Source organism: Triticum dicoccoides, chromosome 6B, assembly GCF_002162155.2.
Source record: "Triticum dicoccoides isolate Atlit2015 ecotype Zavitan chromosome 6B, WEW_v2.0, whole genome shotgun sequence".
NCBI classification, from domain to species: Eukaryota; Viridiplantae; Streptophyta; class Magnoliopsida; order Poales; family Poaceae; genus Triticum; species Triticum dicoccoides.
In genome coordinates this window covers 207,134,878-207,159,455 of record NC_041391.1, presented here as the reverse complement: position 1 = coordinate 207,159,455, position 24,578 = coordinate 207,134,878, and positions in this window count along the sequence as shown.

The window sequence follows — 24,578 nt, the reverse complement described above, 5'->3', positions numbered from 1 at the left end:
AACAACTAGGCTCATCTATGTGCATCAACAACTTATGCTAAGCAAGATAAACAATTAAGTGATAGCAAGATATATATCAAGAAACCCTATGGCTCTCACAAAGTGCATAGGTAAAGGGCTCAGCTAAGAGATAACCGAGGCACGCGGAGACGATGATGTATCCCGAAGTTCACACCCTTGCGGATGTTAATCTCTGTTTGGAGCGGTGTGGAGGCACAATGCTCCACAAGAAACCACTAGGGCCATCGTAATCTTCTCACGCCCTCGCACAATCCAAGATCCCGTGATTCACTAAGGGACCCTTCAGGGTGGTCATCGGACTCGTACAAATGGCAACCCTCGGGGGCGGTCACCGAACATGTACACTTTAGCAACCCTTGGGGGCGGTCACCGGAACTTGTACAAATTGCTCGAGGCAATTTCCACAACTTAATTAAAGACCCTGATGCTTGCCCGAAGCTTTACACCACAATGATTGAGCTCCGAGACACCATCAACCGTCTAGGGCGCCCAAGCACCTAAGAGGAACAAGCTCTAGGGTACCAAGCACCCAAGTGTAATAAGCTTCTCAAACTTCACTTTCACGTATCACCGTGGAAAACTCAAACAGATGCACCAAATGCAATGGTAAGTGCACACGGAGTGCCCAAGTCCTTCTCTCCCAAATCCCACCACCACAACTAATGCTATGGAGGAAGATGAGAGGAAGAACACAAGAGGAGAACACAAAGAACTCCAAAATCTAGATCCAAGGGGTTCCCCTCACATAGAGGAGAAAATGATTGGTGAAAATGTAGATCTAAATTTCCTCTCTTTTTCCTCAAGAACTAGAAGAATCATTGGAGGGATTGAGAGATAGCAAGCTTAAAGAAGGTCAATAATGGGGGGAAACATGAGCTCAAAGGATGAGGTCCATTGGGGAAGAAGAACCCCCTTTTATAGGCCCCCCAAATCCAATCGTTATGTGCACTGGACGCACACAAGCGGTACTACCGCTCGGGTAGAAGATCCTGGAATATAGTGCAAAGGTGAAGCACCCCCAGGCGGTAGTGCCGCTGGAGCAGTACTACCGCCCCCCAGCTATACTACCGCTGGGGTTGCAGTACACAGTGGAGAAGCGGAGGTAGGGAAGAGTATAGTGGCAGTACCGCTTATAAGCTGTACTACCGCACCTTACTACCGCCCTACAACCGCGAAGAGGCAAACGAGTGCAGATGCTAAAAAATAAGCAGAGGTGGAGCGGTAGTGCGCGGGCGGGCAGTACTACTGCTTATAAGCAGTACTACCGCTCACTGCCACACTACCCGACATGAAAAGTCGAGACCCCAGAAGTAGTGGTAGAAGCCTTAGTACCAGACAGTGGAAGTACCACTTATAAGTGGTACTACCGCGGGATTGCTACAAAGAAGCCCAAGCAGAACAGATGGATGCAGGAAAACCAAAACTTCCATAACTTCTGCAAAGGAGCTCCGAATTGAGCAAACTCAGGCTTGTTGAATTGATCAAACTCAACCTTGTTGAATTGATCAAACTCAACGTTGTTGGTTATAGTAAGAAGTGGTAGGGGAAGTATGCCTGTGATATAGAGGAGTGAAACCTCCATCAATGAAGAACCGACATAAACTCCCACATCGAAAACATCATAGAAGATGCACATGAACCCCGTTTTCGATGAACTCGAGCTTGTCAGGAAGATGACCAGAAACTCTAAAACTCACAAAGAGAAATACCAAACAAGAACTAAGAAAGATGATGCAAGGATGCATGGTTTGAGCTCTCTACGAAAGATACGATCAAGCTACTCACTCGATAGCCCCCCTTGATAGTACGACAATCGATCCTATAACCCGGTCTACGTACCAACTACCACCATGAGACCGATAAAATATAAAACCTATCAAGGGCAAACCTTTGCCCACTTGATCGAGATGATGGCGATCTTGACGTCCTCAAGTTGGACACCTTTCTTGATTGCGCTGGCTCGATGAAGACTAGTAGATTGCTCCCCCATACCCCACTATCGGTGAGCCACTCTTCAACACATCTGTAGAAGTCCATTATCACCACAATGGACAGCAAGCTTCAGGACGTGATCTCTTCGTGATGCTCCACTTGAACTTGCACACCGCAACCTAACCCCGCATAGAACCCTCACATAGACCATGGTTTAGTACACAAAGCGTAATGGGCAATGTTTACCATACCATGGGATCACTTGATCCCTTTCGGTACATCTTCTAGGCTTTGCGTGTTGATCAGCTTGATTCACACGTTGACTTAGTCTTGATCAACCTTTTATCACGTCTTCTACATGACTAATCTTTGGATAATTCCTTGAATAGCACCTTGGTCATCTCATAAACTCCTTGAAACCAACACATGGACTTCAAGAAATGCCTATGGACAAATCCTCAAATATAACTCAAGGAAACCATTAGTCCATAGAGAACGTCATCTATTACCAAAACCACACATGGGGGCACCATGCTCTTTCAGCCTTCAAGGGTGGTACTAGTGGATTTGCGTCACCTTGCATTGTGCGAGGGCATGAATAGAATAAAGTGAGTCTTTGGGACACTTGGGAAGCATTGTGCCTCCACACCCCTCGAACAGAGACATATCTCCCCAAAGAATGGAACTTCAGAAACACATTCCTGTCTTCATCATCTCCACTTGCGATTATCTTGTTCCTTTACTTGTTGCTAGATTCCGCCTTGTGTTTACTCTTGCTAGCTTGTGTTGCTCCTTGTGCTTGTCATATAGATTTTCCACCTAGTTGCATATCTAGACAACATATCTTTCTTGAGCCTAAAATTGAGAACAAAGTTAAAAAAAATTAGTCGCCTATTTAACCCCCCTCTAATCGACCATATTGATACTTTCAACCGTGCTTTCCATCCATAGCCTCATCCGATGCCATGGCCAGAGATAGGACGCAGATCCAGGAGGCGAACACTGGCAAGAAGCCAACGACGAGACCCAAGGTCCCGCCTGGGACGAGGGGAAAGTGGAGGCTCTCCACTTTAGACTAGGCCCCATCAGAGTAGGCCTCTGCCCATTTTGCGCTTGTCACCAAAGACGGCCATTCCTGGTCAATGTGGGTGCCTCAGCTCCGCACGACCAAAAGGGTATGTGTTCTAGGGTGGAGACCCTAAGTGGAGATCTTTCACGAATTGGAGGGGGATTCATGAAGAGCGTAAGAACACCAAGAATAAGAGGGGAAATCACAAGAGGAACACTCAAGAACAAGTCCAATCACACATCCACTAGACCAACAAATACACAAGATCCACAAGGTACATGAAAATCAAAGGGAAATAATATACATGATAGAGTTCATCCCAAATCCTATGAAGGGGATGAGGTCTTGATGATCTAGATAGTTCCTTCCCTAGATGGGGTCTTGATACCCACTAGGGATCTTCTCTCTCTCAAGAGGAATCCGACAAGGGGAGGTACATGAGCTAAGCTCTAATGTCTAGATCTATTCTTAGCTATCCCCAAATGGAGGAGGTGGATGAGTATATATAGGTCCAAGGCATCAAGGGGTAAGGAGGGGCGAAATGGTAATACAAGGCAAAAGCCCAACAACCACACGCAGGAGGCCCCATGCGCACGAGGTAAGTGTATCCCATGCACAAGGGGTGTCCAGCAACCTGATGCGTTAGCCCATAGGCACGGGCTTGTATCGTGGTCACGCGGGTCCTGTGTTCACGGGGGATCCTAAACCTTGCTGTCAGCCTTCTCGTGCATGCCCATCGAAGCATGTGGAACCTCGCCTTCTCCTTGATGGTTCCTTATCCTTTTCCAGGCTTCTCTCGTGGATGATGTAGGCGCTCGCTTGTGGATGACCTCCTCCATGGCACATTCATCATTGGGCTCAAACCTATATGGGCACATGGTAGGATGATCAAGTAGTATACCATGCTTAAGGGAACTAAGAGGGCATGCATTAAGGATGGAATTCAATTCACCTTAGTATGATTGAGGTAGGAGTTGGGCGTGTCTCTTAGCAATGGAACTCTTGACATGGTGATGTCCATAGGATGCTCCGCATCATCCCCTCCCCCTTGGGGAAGATCCATCCTTGGATCAAAAACCAAATCACCATGGGAAAGAGATGATGTCTCCGTGTAGAAGTGGATGGTAACCAAGCATTCATCATCTTGAAGTTCGAAATGGGCACTCTCCAATGTCGCACCATCTTGTGGTTCCTTCAAAAGGAGCAAAGAAAACAAACACTTGGAAAAACAAATTTGGTTAGCGTTAGTGCAAAACCAAGCATTCAAGAGGTGATTCACCCAACAAGTGTCGTCATCAAGCATAGTATTTGGTTTGACAAATAAGTGTGGCATGACATTTAAGCATATAAATTGAGAACATGAAAAGGTATCATGGAAACAATCATGCAAAGGGGAGGTAAAGATGCTAATATGTGTGACAATCGAACAAGCATCTACCTCAATGTCATAGCAAGCATGCACAAAGTGCTCAACAAAGGGTCTATGGTAGGCATATGAATCATTCACAACACCAAAGGAAATGAAATGTCTAAACACATGGGGGAAAGTGCAAGACAATCCAAGCATGACGTGCATATGGTGAAGTGAAGATAGTGTGGCACTCAACACAACAGAAGGAGCAATTGTTCAATACGTGTGAGGCAATCAAATCAATCATGCTAGTAGTGTGATGATGCAACATACTAGAGGTAATCATGGAAATCATGTCATGTGTGTAAATAGTAGGCATACGTGATGCACATGACATATCACACGCATGAAAACAAGATATGATCAAAGGACCATCATAGGCATTGGGCACAAAGCAAACATCGCAATAACAAGCAATATCTCCAGCAAGCTTGCAAATACACATACAAGTACTAGAATCAAGTGTCATGTGAGATGCAAAGCATGGGTCACAAATGCATGGCAAAGGTATAGAAATGAGCATATCATGCAAAGTGAACATGGCAATATGGGCATAAAGTGAGAAGTGGTATATAACCCATAACCATGTGAGGGCCATGTAGAAGAAATGCGTGAAGTCTTTGCGCGAAGGGAGCAGTGGTAAGGACAATCCACGGGATCCCAAATCATCATTGCTCTCTAGAGCTCGTTTTGTCAACTCATGGGATTGTGAGGTTGACGAGGAAGCATGTGTACCTACACAACAAGTAGACAAATGAAACAATGTGTTTGCGTGGTAAATGTACACATCATCCATCATGATGTGCATGTGCGCGTGAGAGTTAGCACAATATAAGAAATGCTCAAAGAAATTTGAGGCCCGGTAAAGGAATATGTCATCCATCATGCAATGAGTTATTGTGTTCAACACGATTGGGACGCAAATTATAGCAAGTGTGTGGCACAACAAAAGCATTTTTATTCATGGGATGCATATGGTGCACACGATCATGGGAATCATTGTGACGCCCCCGATTCAATCGTACACTAATCATACACGCAAACGTGTACGATCAAGATCAGGGACTCACGGGAAGATATCACAACACAACTCTACAAATAAAAATAAGTCATACAAGCATCATAATACAAGCCAGGGGCCTCGAGGGCTCGAATACAAGTGCTCGATCATAGACGAGTCAGCGGAAGCAACAATATCTGAGTACAGACATAAGTTAAACAAGTTTGCCTTAAGAAGGCTAGCACAAACTGGGATACAGATCGAAAGAGGCGCAGGCCTCCTGCCTGGGATCCTCCTAAACTACTCCCGGTCGTCATCAGCGGCCTGCACGTAGTAGAAGGCACCTCCATTGTAGCAGGAATCGTCGTCGATGGCGGCGTTTGGCTCCAGGGCTCCAGCATCTGGTTGCGACCGTGAGTACTCATCCAAAGTACTCGCAAGCAAAGAGCTACACTACATATGCATGGATATATGTGTAAAGGCCATATCAGTGGACTGAACTGCAGAATGCCAGAATAAGAGGGGGATAGCTAATCCTGTCAAAGACTACGCTTCGGGCAGCCTCCGTCTTGCAGCATGTAGAAGAGAGTAGACTGAAGTCCTCCAAGTAGCATCTCCAAGTAGCATCACATAGCATAATCCTACCCGGCGATCCTCTCCTCGTCGCCCTGTTAGAGAGCGATCACCGGGTTGTATCTGGCACTTGGAAGGGTGTGTTTTATTAAGTATCCGGTTCTAGTTGTCATAAGGTCAAGGTACAACTCCAAGTCGTCCTGTTACCGAAGATCACGGCTATTCAAATAGATTAACTTCCCTGCAGGGGTGCACCACATAACCCAACACGCTTGATCCCATTTGGACGAACACACTTTCCTGGGTCATGCCCGGCCTCGGAAGATCAACATGTCGCAACCCCACCTAGGCACAACAGAGAGGTCAGCACGCCGGTCTAAATCCTATGCGCGCAGGGGTCTGGGCCCATCGCCCATTGCACACCTGCACGTTGCGTACGCGGCCGGTGAGCAGACCTAGAAACCTCAATTACAAAGGAAGTTGCGTTAACGCAGTCCAACCCGGCGCGCGTCGCTCAGTCGCTGACGTCAAGAAGGCTTCGGCTGATACCACGACGTCGAGTGCCCATAACTGTCCCCGCGTAGTTGGTTAGTGCGTATAGGCCAGTAGCCAGACTCAGATCAAATACCAAGATCTCGTTAAGCGTGTTAAGTATCCGCAAACGTCGAACAGGGCCAGGCCCACCTGTCTCCTAGGTGGTCTCAACCTGCCCTATCGCTCCACCACAAGGTAACAGTCGGGGGCCGTCGGGAACCCAGGCCCACCTCTACCGGGATGGAGCCACCTGTCCTTTCAGCCCCCTCATCAGAATCACTTGCGGGTACTCATCAAGCTGACCTGACTTTAGTCACCATCTGTATAGTATGTATGTATGTATAGTATATACCCGTGATCACCTCCCGAGTGATCACGGCCCAATAGTATAGCAAGGCAGACTGACAAGAATGTAGGGCCAATGATGATAAACTAGCATCCTATACTAAGTATTTAGGATTGCAGGTAAGGTATCAACATAGGTAGCAACAATGTCAGGCTATGCATCAGAATAGGATTAACGGAAAGCAGTAACATGCTACACTACTCTAATGCAAGCAGTATAGAGGAGAATAGGCGATATCTGGTGATCAAGGGGGGGGGGCTTGCCTGGTTGCTCTGGCAAGAAGGACGAGTCACCAACACTGTAGTCGAACTGGGGGTCGCCGGCAGTCTCGGGGTCTATCGGAAAGAAGTAACGGAGAGGGAACACAATAAATAACAAAGCAATCAAAGCATCACAAAGCGTAACAAGACAATACACGGTGTTCGGTGTGCCCTAACGCGGCAGTAGGTGATACCGGTGAAAGGGGGAAACATCCGGTAAAGTATCCCCGGTGTTTCACGTTTTCGGACAGATGAACCAGAGGGGAAAGTTCCGTGTTTGCTATGCTAGGAGTGTGTGGCGGACGAACGGGCTGCATATCCAGATTCGTCTCGTCGTTCTGAGCAACTTTCATGTACAAAGTTTTTCCATCCGAGCTACAGTTTATTTTATATGATTTTCTAAAGTTTTAAATCATTTTTAGAATTTATTTAATTAATTTAATTCAAGATTATCCAGAACAGTGCATGCTGACGTCATCATGACGTCAACATGACGTCAGCAGTCAACAGAGGTGTTGACTGGGTCGCTGACGTGTGGGTCCCACTAGTCATTGACTTAGTTAACTAAACATGTTTAGTTAAATTAATTAAAGTGATTAGGTTAATTAACTAGGCTTAATATAATTAATTAACAGTATTAATTAATTTAATTAATTAATCATATTATTATTCTTTATTCTTTATTTTTATTTAATTCTAATTCTAATTCTTTTTATTATTATTATTAAACCGTTCTGGGGTGGGCCCCCCTGTCATTGGCCAAACGGGTGCGGGCGACGGGCGCTGGGCGCCAGCCCGATATGGCGCTCGCCCAGATCGATAGAGGGCCGACCATAGGCGCAGCGAGGCCAACCGGGGCTGTAGTGGGGCGCCGGCCAGGGCGGTGGCGCGGTGGCTGGCAGGGGTGACTGTGGGGCGAATGCGGGTCGCCGCCGGCGAGGTCAGGCAGAGTCGGGCGCGGGTGCGCGAGCAGCCTAGGAGGCGCGGGAGGAAGCAGACTCGTGGCGGGGAAGGCAGGGGTCGTGCGCCCGCGGGGCCGTGCAAGGACGGCGACGAGCGGGCGCGGTGGAGGCGGGGCCGCGGTGAGCGCGGCCGGGGCGATGCAGCGCGTGGCCGACGCGACCGTGGTGAGCGCGGACGGGCGCGGTGGCTGCGCACGGTGGGTACGGGGTGGCCGCGGCATGTGGTCGTGGCTAACAGCGCGCGAGGGCGCGGTGTGCACATGGGGACGGGGAAGGAGGAGAGGAAACCGGGGGCCTCACCGAGCAGCGTAGGGCACCGGGCAGTGGGGTCGAGGAGGAGAGGAAGCAGGCCGGTGGGGAAGAGGAGGCAGGCCGGCGATGGCGTCCGGCGATGGCGTCCGGTGAGGTAGCTCCGGCGGCGGCGGGCGCAGTCGATCCGGGCGGCGGGGTCGTTCTCCTTGCGACGGTGGTTGGCGAGGTGATAGCGAAGTGTCGCGGCAATGGGGTCAGGGAGCCGTTTCCCTCGATCCAGATCGGGGGGCAGTGGAGGAGTGGGACGAGGGAGAGGGAGTGGGGGCGAGTGGGAGAGTGGGGGTGCGCTAGGGTTTGGGTTCGGTCGCCCAGGGGAGTTAAGGGAGTGGGGTGGGCCGGCTAGGTTAGTGGGCTGGCCGGCTGGGCCGTTTGGCCCAGTTGGCCAAGGGGGTCTTTCTCCTATTTTACTTTTCTATTACTTTCCTTTTTATTTATTTCTTTTCTACTCTCACTTATCTCTTAAGCTTATTTAGTTTTAATAATTACTGCAATAGATCCTAAATTGGTAGTTCTAATTATACCACAACCACATTAAATTGGGAACTTTAAATAAAATAGTTTTCATTTGTTTCAATATTTTCAAAGCATTTAAATAATTGTTTTTGCTACTATTTAAATCATTTTAGAGTATTCTAAAATTTTATAAAAGTGTGATTTCTCCACCATAAATACCTATGCATTATTTGGCACAACCCAAACATTTTAGTTTTAATGTTTGAAAACTTTTTATTATTTGTGTGATTTTGAATTTGGGTTTGAATCGGTTTCGAACTAACGCGAGATTAGTAACCGTAATGGAGGTGACGTGGCATCGTTAGTAGAGGGTTACTGTAGCTTGATTATCCGGGCGTCACAATCATGCAATTCATAAGATGGGTCAAAATCTCGTGATATGTATGAGGAAACTATGGGGGTCTCCTCAAGTGCAATAGCGGAAGCATAATATGGAGAAAATTGACAACATGACAAACAATGCATATCAGAAACTAGGTGGTCATGGCATGGCATATGAGATAAATGATGCAAAGGGATCATATCAATGTCATCACAAGAAAAACAAATGACAATAACCATTGGTTTGTCATTTATGCCATATGTGCAAATTGGGTTTATTTTAATGGCATTTGCATAGTCACTAGGATGAGATTGCAAATATGACATATGGGTGATCTCATGCATAGCATATGACAAGTCAAGTGGATTGGCAAACATGATGTGACCGAGGGAATTATCACAAGAAATCCTATGCAACATGGCATCACAACTAATAGACTTCAAACTCATCATAAATGGGTAAATCATCGCATGAGGAAGTCGCACTAGCATGAAGCATGTCAATAGGAGGATCAACATCATGCAAGTAGTCAATGTCAAGAATGTCCACTAGTGGGACTAGATCATCACCATCACCTATGTTACCTTTATCATTCCACTCATGTGGTGTAGGTGAGGTGGCAAGGACCAAATCGTGGTCAACATCATCATCGTGATGGAACCATGTGGGGGGTGCATCACATTCCACCATGGCCATCGTCTTTCCCAAAGGAAGGACGAAGTCGTCGAGGATTGGCGCGTCGTCGTATATGGGACCTAGAACCACATGAGAAGACACAATAGAGGTAGATGTTAAGTTGTTAGAATTCTAAATGGCCTCACATGCCCTATCAACTACCTCACTCTCTCTATGTGGTGGTGGCTCACCCACTCCCTCAAAATAGGTGCACTCAATGTCACATCTTGTGGAGTCACTCAAATCGTTCAAGTGGTAGTGGTGGTGGTGGCTCTCCTCACACGGGAATTGGTACATCTCATCATATATGGGGCTAGTGGTGAAGACACACTAACACTCCCAATATGGTGGCACAAGTCACTCAACTCATCACCATACGCCTCCTCGGTCGAAGGGAAAATACCATGCTCAACCATCTCGTAGTCGTCGCCGTGGATGAAGGCCGAAGATGGCACATCATCACTCTCCCCTCCTAAGATGGAAGCATCATCCTTGCTCTCCGCCATGTCGCTCGCCTCCTAATCTTGAGCCTAGCTTGAGTTGCTCCATAGTCGTACTCATTGCTGCACCGTCTTGAAAAAGAGTCGTAGTAGACTCAGCATCGCCAATGACACAAAGAGGGATGGCGATGAAGTCGAACTTGGGAATGTCATCTTGGAGCTCCTTGGGCTTCGACATCTCGGTGGTACTAGCCTCATGCTCGTCGTCTTGGAGCGTGGTCGTCACGAAGTCTGCTTGGGGTCGAGTAGACTTGGCCTTCACGCGTTCTTGCTCCACCTTGAGAGCACCAAAGTACATGTCATCGAGGGACTCGTATTTGTTGATGAAGAGAGTCTTGGTGATGCTGTTGTTCAATCCCATCGTGAAGTAGAACTTCATCCAAATTGGGTCGTCCACACCAGCCCATCGCAAGGATTTCTTCATGTTCTTGAAGTACTCGTTGAGGAGCTTGAATCCTTGTATGGTGTTCTCCAATTGGAGAAGACGATGTTCTGTGTAGATGGAAGGCACAAATTCTCGCCGCATCGCTTTCTTCGTCTTGGACCAACTCATGTTGAAGCTCTTCAAAGGTGTGTGAAGCCACCATATTAAAGCGTAGTCGTGGAAAGTACTTGTGGCGCACTTCACTTGATCTTCGGAGGGAACTTGATGTAGCTTGAGGTAGTCGTCCATCTTGCACTCCCACTCTAGGTACTCTTCGGGGTCTGAGTCCCAAAGGATGGAATCTCAACGTCATCATCAAAGTCGAAGTAGCTCGTGGAGGTAGTGGACTTGAGCTCGTGGAGTAGCCGAAGATGCCATACATCCGAAGGCGAAGATGCCTTGAAGTCACTTGGCGAAGATGTGAATGTTGTTGAAGAAGCCGCAACCTTGGGGTCGATGTCGTGGTTCTGTATAGCCCATGTGCACGGGGGTGTAAAAGGCTGTGTGCACGGGGGTCGCATGCCCGTGCGCACGGGGTTGGTAGAGAAGCCAACACACTCTTGAAAGGGTTCTCTTCCATTCTTGTGGTACGTCCTTGATGGCCTTGAGCTTCTGGTCTTGTCAGTGTCGATGCCGGGGTGTACTTGTCGGAGATGGTAGCTCAGAAGCATGTGCACTTGAGCATCTTCTCAAAGATGAGGAAGATCTCTTGCGGTTGTTGATGAGGATCTTGAGCTCCGCCAAGTGCTTGTCCGTCTTGGCGTCGATGAATTTCTTCATTGCATCAAACTCGTCATCATGGTTGTAGACCGGAGATGATGTGCTTTGCCTATCCATCACAAGACTCGAGCAAAGGTGAGTAAGAAATGAGATAAGCAATAAGAAGCTACCTTTTCCCAATATTGATGATGTATCCCATGTCACTCAATGTAGAATAGTGGAATTGGTACCTCACTTGTTCACTCACACCTACAAAGTAAAGCTTATCGAGTGGCTTGGTTAGGACAAGTGGCACAAATTCATGCAAATTGAAGTCCAAGATATGTAAATGTTGAAATCAATCCAAAGGACTCAAAATGCAAATCAAGTGATCACAAATATAGAGGAGGGAAATAAAGAAACACACACGATGGGATAATGGGGCTTGTGCAACTATAGGGATGAGCAATACAAAATTGCCTAACAAAGACTAAGCTCGTGTTGCACAAACACTAGGAGAGCACTAGCTTGATTGCACACTTGGGCATGATTCACCACTTGGCACCAACCTATATGCATGAAAGCAAAATGTTTCCTATTCCATGTATCCTCATGCACAAGTATCTCTTTTCATGCTCAACACTCTTTTGCTTATAAGCTTATGATCTTTCTTTCCTTGATTAAAAGCTTTTCTTTGCTCTTCTATTCCTTTCCACTATGCTTATTGAGCTTCAACCAAACACATGAGATAAGTACCACAAGATATGCACGTGAAAAAGCAATTGCACTATATGATATATCCAATGATGCAACAATATGATATCGTATTGAAACGATCGAGAAGAGGTGTCTAGAGGGGGGGGGTGATTAGACCCTCAACAAACAAAGGTGGCAGTTTTTAAGTTTTTCAAGTTGAGGTAATAGATTAGCACAATGTCAAGCAAACACATTACAATTCAAGCAAGCATGCAAAGAGTATATGAGCAGCGGAAAGTAAAGCATGCAACTTGCAAGAAAGTAAAGGGATGGGATTGGAGTGTGCAAACGCAATTGGAAACACATATTTTCTGGCGTGGTTCCGATAGGTGGTGCTATCATACATCCATGTTGATGGAGACTTCAACGCACGAAGGGTAACGGCTGCACGAGTCCACGGAGGGCTCCACCCACGAAGGGTCCACCAAGAAGCAACCTTGTCTATCCCACCATGGCCATCGCCCACGAAGGACTTGCCTCACTAGGGTGGATCTTCACGAAGTAGGCGATCTCCTTGCCCTTACAAACTCCTTGGTTCAACTCCACAATCTTTTCGAAGGCTCCCAAGTGAGACCTAACCAATCTAGGATACACCACTCTCCAAAAGGTAATAGATGGTGTGTTGATGATGAACTTCTTGCTTTTGTGATTCAAATGATAGTCTCCCCAACACTAACTCTCTCTCATAGGATTGGATTTGGTGGAAAGATGATTTGAGTGGAAAGCAACTTGGGGAAGGCTAGAGATCAAGATTCAAATGGTTGGATTGGAATATCTTGATCTCAACACATGAGTAGGTGGTTCTCTCTCAGAAAATGAGTAGTGAAAGTGTAGGCACGTTCTGATGGCTTCCTCACGAACGAGGAGTGGGTGGAGGGGTATATATAGCCTCCACACAAAATATAACCGTCACACACAATTTACCAAACTCGGTGGGACCGAATCAGAAAACTCGGTCGAACCGATTTAGTTCATAATGTGACCGTTAGGAATTTCGGTGGGACCGATATGATCAACTCGGTGGGACCAATGTGCAAGGGTTAGGGTAGAACCTCATCTCTGTTTGACCGATTACACAAACTTGGTTGGACTGATTTGGGTAAGAAGAGAAACAGAGAGTTGGTCAAGCAAACTTAGTGGGACCGATTACATCATCTCGGTGGGACCGAAATTATTGTAATAGGCAACAGAGAGTTTGCAAGCCCATCTCGGTGGGACCGAGATCCCATCGGTGAGACCGAATTGATTAGGGTTTCTAGAAGTGGCTATGTCAAGTGAACTCGGTGGCGCTGGATGGATCAAATCGGTGGGGCCGAGTTTGACTTTTGGTTTGAGACATATGTGGATATGAGAAAGTGGTTGAGGGCTTTGGAGCATATCACTAAGCATTTTGAGCAAGTAAGCCATTAAGCAACACCTCATCCCCTTTTAATAGTATTGGCTTTCCTATCGACTCAATGTGATCTTGGATCACTAAAATAGAAAATGTAGAGTCCTGAGCTTTAGAGCTTGAGCCAATCCTTTGTCCTTAGCATCTTGAAGGGGTTCCACATCCTCTTGTCCATGCCACTCCACTGTTGGACTTATATCAAATATACTAGATAAAAGTGTTAGTCCAACAAGAGATATGTTGACATTAATTACCAAAATCACTCAGGGAGCACTTGTGCTTTCAATCTCCCCCTTTTTGGTAATTGATGACAACATACATCAAAGCTTTAGATAAAGATATAGTGAAAGACAAGTAAAGCTTTGAAAGGACATGTAACATGCATAGGCTACTCCTACATGTATGCAATCATGTAAATATGGAACATAAGATCATGTGAGGGCATAGTCATGACAGAGAAAGCAATGAGTTACATGTATCTTGGCTATATGCATCAGAGTAAATGATGTGAGTATGAGAAATGTATCTTCATGTTCATGAGTCCTTCTTGCAAACAATATGTACATCAGCAAGAGATCCTCATGCACATGAGTGTGATGCATATACTTACCTTGTGGTCTTGAGCTAGCTTTGGAAGAGATGAACCTGAGTAAACAAGGTTATACAACACAAAAACATCTACCAAACAGAGCAAGAGCAGTAAACCACAAGAGTACCAATATTTGGAATGACATGTATAGAGTGAGTACTAGGTACTCTATTTGAGTGTCGACATGTCCCCAAAGGTAAAGATATGCAGTGAATTTGAAGATTTCCTTCCCTTAGATATCTTGCTCCCCCTGAATCTTATAATGGATATTGGGAGAAGATAGGGAAAAGAAAATCAGAGAAAAGCAAAGTAAACATATAAACAACATGGACATGTCTTTCCCCTCTAAAGACATGTAAATTCTCTCCTCTTTGAATACCAAGCAACTGGGGTCTCTCTTTTGAAAAGAATATCTTTCTCCCCCTGTTGCTCTCTCCCCCTGTTGGAGTGATTAAGCTTTGATGTGAACTCTCTCTCCCCCCCTTTAACATCAATTTCCAAGAATGGTTCTTATGGACGGTGATGCAAATAGGTTTGGTCCTTGAGTCACAGAGCAACGCAACATATAGAATATGATGCTGGTAGAGGATAAGAATCATCGAGTGGAGCTAGAACAAAATGTGCAAGATGCAAGTGACAAGGTGGTTTCTCAGCATTGAAATCGGCTACACCGAGTTGATTCCTTCGGTGGCACCGAAAAGTTTTGGTTTGACTGAAAGAGGAAAATTGGTTTGGCCAAGTTCATCATAGAGAGAAGGCACTAGTCACCTCAGCTCACTAAGCGAATAAGATCTCACAAGGATTTGCAAGGAATTAAATGCAGAGAAATGCAGAACAGAAACAAAAGAGAAGAAATCTAGATGAACTTTTTTTGAAAGGGGAACAAATATGCATGAGACAAAATGCAGGAACAAATATGCATGAGACAAAATGCAAGAACAAGGAGATACACTAGATAACTTCATCTAGAATTGGTCGGCGACAAAGTCACCTATGTTAGAGTATATTGACTTAGTTGTCAAGTGAAGACACTTGATCATAGGTCATACTCATCGTTTAAGCTAAAAAATGGGGTTGCCATTTTTCGTTTAAGCATCTTGATGTATTCACATCTTGTTGAGTTGCTTTGACCCATATCTTGGGGTAAAGCTTCTCTAAGATGGAATGACATACCTTGGGTGGTGATGATGATCTTGATCATGTAGTTGAACTTGTGGGATGCTCAATGTTGATGTAGTTCATTTGGAGCACCACTTGTAATTGAAGTTCATCTACCTACATGAGTTAGCCTTGCAAGGAATATCACTTGTGTATCCAAAATGACAATCATGAAATTTGACTTAGGAATTTGTCAAAGGATATGTTTGAAGGGTTTCATGCTTCCTTGTCTTCAACAACCGTAAACTAGAGACTTGGTGATCTAGAGATTGCTCAAGATGTGAGTGAGTTGCAATCTCATAGATTTAGATCCATCCAAGTATCTACAAGGATTAGATGACATGCAAGGGTGCAAATATATCCAATATATGTGATTATCATCATAAGAGAAATATCAAGGATTAGTCATAGGCTCATGTCTTGCATGTATCCAAATAGAGTTCCTACTCCAAGTTTGAGGCATCAATGATGTTCAATTCACCTCTCAACCTGCAAAACACTTTCTCATCAAGTGGTTTAGTGAATATATCCGCCAATTGCTTGTCGGTGCAAACATGCTTAAGGTTGATATCACCCTTGGCAACATGATCTCGAATGAAATGATGACGAACTTCGATGTGCTTAGTTCGAGAATGTTGCATGGGATTGTGAGAAATCTTAATAGCACTTTCATTGTCACAAAGCAAAGGAACATGTTTCACATATATCCCATAATCTCTAAGAGTTTAGGTCATCCAAAGCAATTGAGCACAACATGAACCGGCGGCAATGTATTCCGCTTTGGCGGTGGATAAGGATACCAATTTTTGTTTCTTGGAGGACCAAGACACAAGAGATCTACCAAGAAATTGACAAGTACCCGAAGTGGACTTTCTATCAACCTTGTGACTGGCATAGTCCGAGTCGGAGTAGCCAACAAGATTAAAAGAGGCTCTCTTTGGATACCAAATGCCAAAAATATGGTGTATGTATTAGGTATCTCACTATCCTTTTCACGGCCTTAAGATGACATTCTTTAGGGGACGCTTGATATCGTGCACACATGCACACACTTAGCATAATATCGGGACGATAGGCACATAGATAGAATAATGAACCAATCATAGAGCGCTAAACCTTTTGATCAACGGGTTCACCATCTTTGGTCAAGTCAAGATGTCCACTAGTAGGCATGGGTGTACTCATAACTTTACATTCTTGCATATTGAACTTCTTGAACAAGTCCTTGGTATACTTCGTTTGAGAGACAAAGGTACCTTCCTTAGTTTGCTTGATTTGCAAACCAAGAAAGAACTTGAGTTCACTCATCATAGACAATTCAAACTTCTCCGACATAAGCTTCCCAAACTTCTCACTAAAATGAGGGTTATAGATCCAAATATAATATCATGAACATAGATTTGGCACACAAATAATTCTCCATTAACCCTTTTAGTGAAAATAGTAGAATCAAATTTTCCAATCTCAAAGCCTTTTTCAACAAGAAGCTTGGTCAAGCATTTATACCACGCTCTAGGAGCTTGCTTAAGACCATAAAGAGCTTTGTGAAGCTTGTAAACATGATTGGGTTTCTTAGGATTAACAAACCTGGGAGGTTGTTTAACATAAACTTCCTCCTCAATTTCACCATTTAGAAAAGCACTTTTAATGTCCATTTGGTATAAAGTGATATCATGGTGATTAGCATAGGCAAATAAGATGCGAATGGACTCAAGTGTAGCAACGAGGGCATATGTCTCACCATAGTCCATACCTTAGACTTGAGTGTAGCCTTGGGCGACGAGACGTGCTTTTTTGCAAACTACCTGTCCATCTCCATCTTGCTTGTTGCGAAACACCCATTTGGTACCGATGATGTTATGGTTGTTGTCGGGCTTCTCGACCAATGTCCACACTTGGTTTCTCTCAAAGTTGTGTAGTTCTTCATGCGTGGCGTTTATCCAATACGGATCTTCAAATGCTTCTTAAACCTTCATGGGTTCAATGCTAGAGATGAATGAATAATGTTCACAAAAATTAGCCAAACGAGGTTTAGAGTGAGTGATTCTCCCGGTTTGGATATCATTGTAGATTTGCTCGACGGGATGGTCTCTAGCAATTCTTGCTCAAACTCGTGAGAGCTTTTGCTTTGATCGGGGTGGAACATCTTCTTCATCATCTCGTTCTTCTTCTTGGCCTTCATCATTGTTGACGTTGTCGTTCTCTTGTCGTGGTGGATAAGGAGGTTGATGAGGTTCATCTTGGTGTACTTCCTCGTTTTCTTCATCTTAGTGTGCCCCACTTGTGGATGCTTCCATATCAACTCTTGGTTCACCTTGTCGTGAGGTAGAAGCTTCCACTTGGACGGACGAGGTACTCTCCTTCACCTCCGTTGGACGAACCTTGCCAATAGATAAGTCTTGGATTGCTTCTGAAGGATCTTTATCTCCTACATCAATTGGCAATTGCTCTACTTGCGAGCCGTTAGATTCATCAAACTTCACATCTACTGTCTCTTCAACCTTTCAGGTGAAGTTGTTGTAGACACGGTAAGTGTGAGAGTTTGAGCCGTAACCAAGTAGGAAACCTTCATGAGATTTAGGAGCAAATTTAGAACGACGATTCTTATCAAGAATGTAGCACTTTGAGCCGAATACTCGAAAGTATCCAACTTGGGGTTTGTTACCAATGAGGAGCTCATATGCCATCTTGCCGAGTAGCTTGTGAAGATACAAGCGATTTGTCGTATGACAAGCTGTCTCAACCGCTTCTGCCCAAAAGTGCTTTGGCGTCTTGTACTCATCAAGCATCGTTCTTGCCATTTCGATGAGCGTCCGATTCTTCCTCTCAACAACTCCATTTTGTTGAGGTGTGTACGTAGCTGAGAACTCATGTGAAATCCCTTCTTCGTCAAGAAAGGTGTCCACATTGGCGTTCTTGAACTCCGTTCCGTTGTAGCTGCGAACCTTCTTGATCTTCACTTCAAATTGATTTTGGGCCTTCTTAGCGAAGTTTTTGAAGATCTTTTGGACCTGCGATTTATCATCAAGAAAGAACACCCACGTAAATCTTGAAAAATCATCAACTATAACTAGACCAAATGAGTTTCCACTGAGACTTTTGTAAGCATTGGGACCAAAAAGATCCATGTGAAGTAGCTCGAGCGGTCTCCTTGTGGTCATGATGTTCTTCACGGGGTGGCTTCCTCCAACCTGTTTTCCTGCTTGGCAAGCGCTGCAAAGTCTATCCTTATCAAATATGACATCTTTAACACCAAGGATATGATCACCTTTAATAAGCTTGTCAAGGTTTCGCATGCCTACATGACCTAACCGCCTATGCCACAACCAGCCTTTAGAAGATTTAGCAATTAAGCAAGTTCTAGGTTGAGCCTTTTTAGTGAAATTAACAATGTATAGATCACCTTTACGTATACCGGTAAAGGCCATTTTATGATTATCTCTACGGAACACTTGGCAATCTACTTTGGTAAATAGGACACTGAAACCAAAGTCAGCTAGTCTAGAAACAGAAAGCAGATTATAGCCAAGAGATTCAACGAGCATGACATTTTGTATGGAGCTATCATCTGAGATGGCCACCTTGCCGAGGCCAACCACCTTACCCTTTGAGTTATCACCAAAAATGACGTACTTTCGAGGGCCGTCATTTTCAGCAAGCTCACGAAACATATCTTTATCTCCGGTCATGTGACCGGTACATCCACTATCAAGGACCCATTCCTTTCCTCCTACCATGTATCCCCGAAGATTTGCCATAAGACCAAAGTGTCTCATTGCATCATCAAGATCATAGTCACTATCATCATCCTCATCATAGTATCCATGTTCAACATCTTCATGTGGTGGATCAATTCCTAGAGAGGGTGACTCATTAGATAAATGATTTTGATAATGGTCATCTTTATATTGTCCTATGATTTCTTACGCTCAAGTAACAATCCATTCACAATGTCAAGTATGAATCAGAAACTTCATTGAGAACTAAGAAACTACAATCTCGGTCATTGAAGCAATTGCAATTTATCATAACAGCAAAAAGAGTCAACATAAGAGCTTTTCAGCAAGTCCACATACTCAATTATCATTTAGTCTTTTACAATTGCTAACACTCACGCAATACTTATGGGTACGAAGTTTTAATCGGACACAGAGAAAGATAGAGGCTTATAGTGTTGCCTCCCAACATTTTACCTCAAGGGTAAGAATAATAGTTCATGCTAACTTACATCCAATTGGATATATATATCAGGATCTTTCCAACACGAGGTGCTTGGCAAAGGATAAAATATAAAAGGGAAAGGTGAAGATCACCATGACTCTTGCATAATGTATAATACAAAAAGTAAAAGATAGGCCCTTTGCAGAGGGAAGCAGAGGTTTTCATGTGCTTTTATGGTTGGATGCACGAAATCTTAATGCAAAAGAACGTCACTTTATATTGCCACTTGTCGGAGAGCACACGAGGTGCCCACGAGACAGGGGGGCGTGCCCAGGGGGGTAGGGCGTGCCCTCCACCCTCGTGGACGCCTCGTGTCTTTCCCGCTACTTCTTATTTTCCTATTTTCTTAAATATTCCAAAACGGAGAAAAATTTCTATTAGAACTGTTTTGGAGTCGGTTTACTTACCGTACCACATACCTATTCCTTTTCGGAGTCTGAAACATTCTGGAAAGTGTCCCTTATGTAGTCCTCCAGGGTTATGGTTTCAATAACATTAGTTTCAACATTTATGGGATTACCTGAGATATAATGTTTGATCCTTTGACCGTTCACCACCTTCGTATTTGTGCCTTCAAAGTTGTTTATTTTTATGGCACTCGAACGATAGACCTCCTCGATAACGTAAGGGCCTTCCCATTTAGAGAGAAGTTTTCCTATAAAAAATCTTAAATGAGAGTTGAAGAGAAACACATAATCACCTACATTAAACTCACGCTTTTGTATCCTTTTGTCATGCCATCTTTTAACTTTTTCTTTAAACAATTTTGCATTTTCATAGGCTTGGGTTCTCCATTCATCAAGTGAGCTAATTTAAAATAACCTGTTCTCACCGGCAAGTTTGAAATCATAGTTGAGCCCTTTGATGGCCCAATATGCCTTATGTTCTAGTTTGAGAGGTAAGTGACATGCTTTTCCATAGACCATTTTATATGGAGACATACCCATAGGATTTTTATATGCAGTTCTATAAGCCCATAATGCATCATCAAGTTTCTTGGACCAATTCTTTCTAGATCTATTAATAGTCTTTTGCAAAATTAATTTGATCTCTCTATTACTCAGTTCTACTTGACCACTAGACTGTGGGTGATAAGGAGATGCAATCCTATGATTAACATCATACTTAGCAAGCATTTTACGGAAAGCACCATGAATAAAATGTGAACCACCATCAGTCATTAAGTATCTAGGGACTCCAAACCTCAGAAAAATAACTTCTTCAAGCATCTTAATAGAGGTGTTATGATCAGCACTACTAGTTGGAATAGCTTCTACCCACTTAGTAACGTAATCAATAGCAACTAAAATATGTGTATACCCATTAGAGGAAGGGAACGGTCCCATATAATCAAAGCCCCAAACATCAAATGGTTGAATAATAAGAGAATAATTCATAGGCATTTCTTGACGTCTACTAATATTACCAATTCTTTGACATTGATCACAAGACAAGACAAACTTACGGGCATCCTTGAAGAGAGTAGGCTAATAAAAACCAGATTGCAATACCTTATGTGCAGTTCTATCTCCAGTGTGGTGTCCTCCATATACCTCGGAGTGACACTTGCGTAGGATCTATTCCGGTTCATGCTCAGGTACACAACATCTAATAGCACCATCTACTCCTTTATAAAGGTGTGGGTCATCGCAGAAGTAATGTCTTAAATCATAGAAAAACTTTTTCTTTTGCTGGTATGTGAAACTAGGTGGTATGAATTTAGCAACAATGTAATTAGCATAATCAACATACCGTGGAGCAGTGCGAGAAGCATTTATGACATCTAATTGTTCATCAGGAAAGCTATCATCAATAGGTAGTGGGTCATCAAGAATATTCTCTAACCTAGACAAGTTGTCTGCAACGGGATTCTCAGCTCCCTTTCTGTCAATAATATGCAAATCAAATTCTTGTAGCAAGAGAACCCATCTAATAAGTCTAGGTTTAGCATATTTATTTTCCATAAGATATTTAATAGCAGCATGATCAGTGTGAATAGTTACTTTAGAATCAACAATATAAGGTCTGAACTTATCGCAAGCAAATACAACTGCTAAAAATTATTTTTCAGTAGTAGCATAATTTCTTTGGGCACTGTCTAGAGTTTTTCTAGCATATTGAATAACATTTAGTTTCTTATCAACTCTCTGTCCTAGAACAACACCTACATCATAATCACTAGCATCACACATAATTTCAAAGGGTAAATTCCAATCAGGTGGCTGAACAATAGGTGCAGAAATCAAAGCTTTCTTAAGTATTTCAAATGCTTCTACACAATCATCATCGAAGACAAAAGGAATGTCTTTTTGTAAGATATTAGTCAGAGGCCTAGAAATTTTAGAGAAGTCCTTAATGAACCTCCTATAAAAACCGGCATGACCAAGGAAACTTGTTATACCTTTAATGTCCTTGGGACACATCTTTTCAATAGCATCAACTTTAGCTTTATCAACTTCAATACCTCTTTCAGAAATTTTATGCTCCAAGACAATGCCTTCATTAACCATAAAGTGGCACTTCCCCCAATTCAAGACAAGACTAGTGTCTTCGCATCTCTGTAGAACTCGATCAAGGATGCTCAAGAAATCATCAAAAGAAGATCTATAAACGGAGAAATCATCCATGAAAACCTCACAAATCTTTTCACAAAAGTCAGAGAATATAACCATCATGCATCTTTGAAAGGTAGCAGGTGCATTACATAGACCAAAAGGCATACGTCTATAAGCAAAAGTACCGAAAGGGCAAGTAAAAGTGGTATTTTCTTGATCCTCTGCTGACACAGGTATTTGAGAGAAGCCAGAGTAACCGTCTAGAAAGAAAAAATGTGTATGTTTGGATAATCTTTCTAGCATTTTATCAATAAAAGGTAAATGACAATGATCCTTTTTAGTAGCTTTATTTAATTTGCGGAAATCAATTACCATCCTATAACCTGTAACAATTCTTTGTGGGATCATTTCATTTTTATCATTAGGAACGACAGTAATACCTCCCTTCTTAGGGACACAATGGACATGACTTACCCACTGACTATTAGCAACGAGATAAATTATACCTGCCTCTAGGAGCTTTATTATTTCCTTTGTTACCACTTCTTTCATCTTAGGATTTAACCATTGTTGGTTATCAATAACTGGTTTGGCATATTTCTCCAATTTTATTTTGTGTTGACATAGAGTGGGAATAATGCCCTTAAGATCATCAAGAGTATATCCAATAGGAGAACGATGCTTCTTCAGAGTTTTCAATAACCTCTCCTCTTCCCGCTCTAAAAGGTTAGCACTAATAATAACATGATATATCTTCTTTTTATCAAGATAAGCATATTTAAGAGTATCAGATAATGGTTTAAGCTCGAACATGGAATCACCCTCGGGTGGTGGAGGATCCCCTAGAATTTCAACAGGTAAGTTGTGTTTCAAAATAGGTCCATGTTTAAAGAATACTTCATCTATTTCCCTTCTTTCATTCATGAACATATCATTTTCATGGTCTAGCAAATACTATTCTAAAGGATCATTAGGAGGCACGACAATAGAAGCAAGACCAATAATTTCATCCTTACTAGGCAATTCTTTATCATGGGGTTGTCTACGAAACTTAGCAAAATAAAACTCATGAGACATATCTCCCAAAACAATCGTAACAATATCTTTTTCGCAATCTATCCTAGCATTAACAATATTCAAGAAGGGTCTACCAAATATAATGGGACAAAAGCTATCTTGTGGGGAACCAAGAACAAGAAAATCAGTAGGATATTTAACTTCCCCACACAAGACTTCAACATCTCTAACAATCCCAACTGGTGAAACAGTGTCTCTATTAGCAAGCTTAATTGTAACATCTATTTCTTCTATCTCAGCAGGTGCAATATCATGCATAATTTCTTTATATAAGGAATGAGGTATTGATGAGGATATGTACCTAGGGTAGGGTCATAGACCTATCTAGGATACCATGCCCAAGGACATCCTTAGACGAAGTTACCTTCCAGTCGACCAAGAGAGATTCCACTCGACCGGCTAGAAGACACTCGACAAACCTGAAGACACTCGACCATCAAGACCCACTCGACCATCAGGAGTTCAGGATCTACTCTGCATCCAAACGGTCTGTAATTAAGTAGTCTTAATGGTCATGATGACACTTTAAGTAGGGCATTACCAGTAACGCCCGGCCTTAATGTACTTTAATCCTCTGCTACGTGGGATGGCTGGGGTCCTGGCGTCCTCTATATAAGCCACCCCCCTCCACTGGTAGAAGGGTTCGCACCCCTGTAACTGATATACACAGAAATCAGTCGACCGCCTCCGGGCTCCAAGACGTAGGGCTGTTACTTCCTCCGAGAAGGGCCTGAACTCACTAAACACTCATGTGTACAACTACTCCATAGCTAGGATCTTGCCTCTCCATACCTACCCCCATTCTACTGTCAGACTTAGAACCACAACAGTTGGCGCCCACCGTGGGGCAGGTGTCTTAGCGACTTTTTTGGAGAAGTTACAATTTGTCAGATCACCTTCATCATGGTTTCAGGCGGAGCTCTGGTCGAGGGCCACGAGATCCGTCTCGGTGCGCTCACTTTCATTGCCGACGACTCCGCTTGGCTCCAGGAGGCACCACTCGACATCGACGCGCTCCCCATCCGCAGGACGACGCACTTTCGGGCGTGTGTCCGCGGCATCTTGCTGTGGCAGCCATCGACCCCATACCGGTCGACTCCTGCGCCGTCCTCCCTCCCTGTCTCCCGCCAGCGCAAGCGCTCCGGTCGGCCGAGGCTCCAGCGATGGGTGAGAGACGCAGTGGCTCGCCAATCGGCCACCACCCAAGTCGCGGAGATTGAGCCCGATGAATCTCTCTACGGCCTGTTCGACTGGCTCCGTAGAGACTGCATCCGAGTGC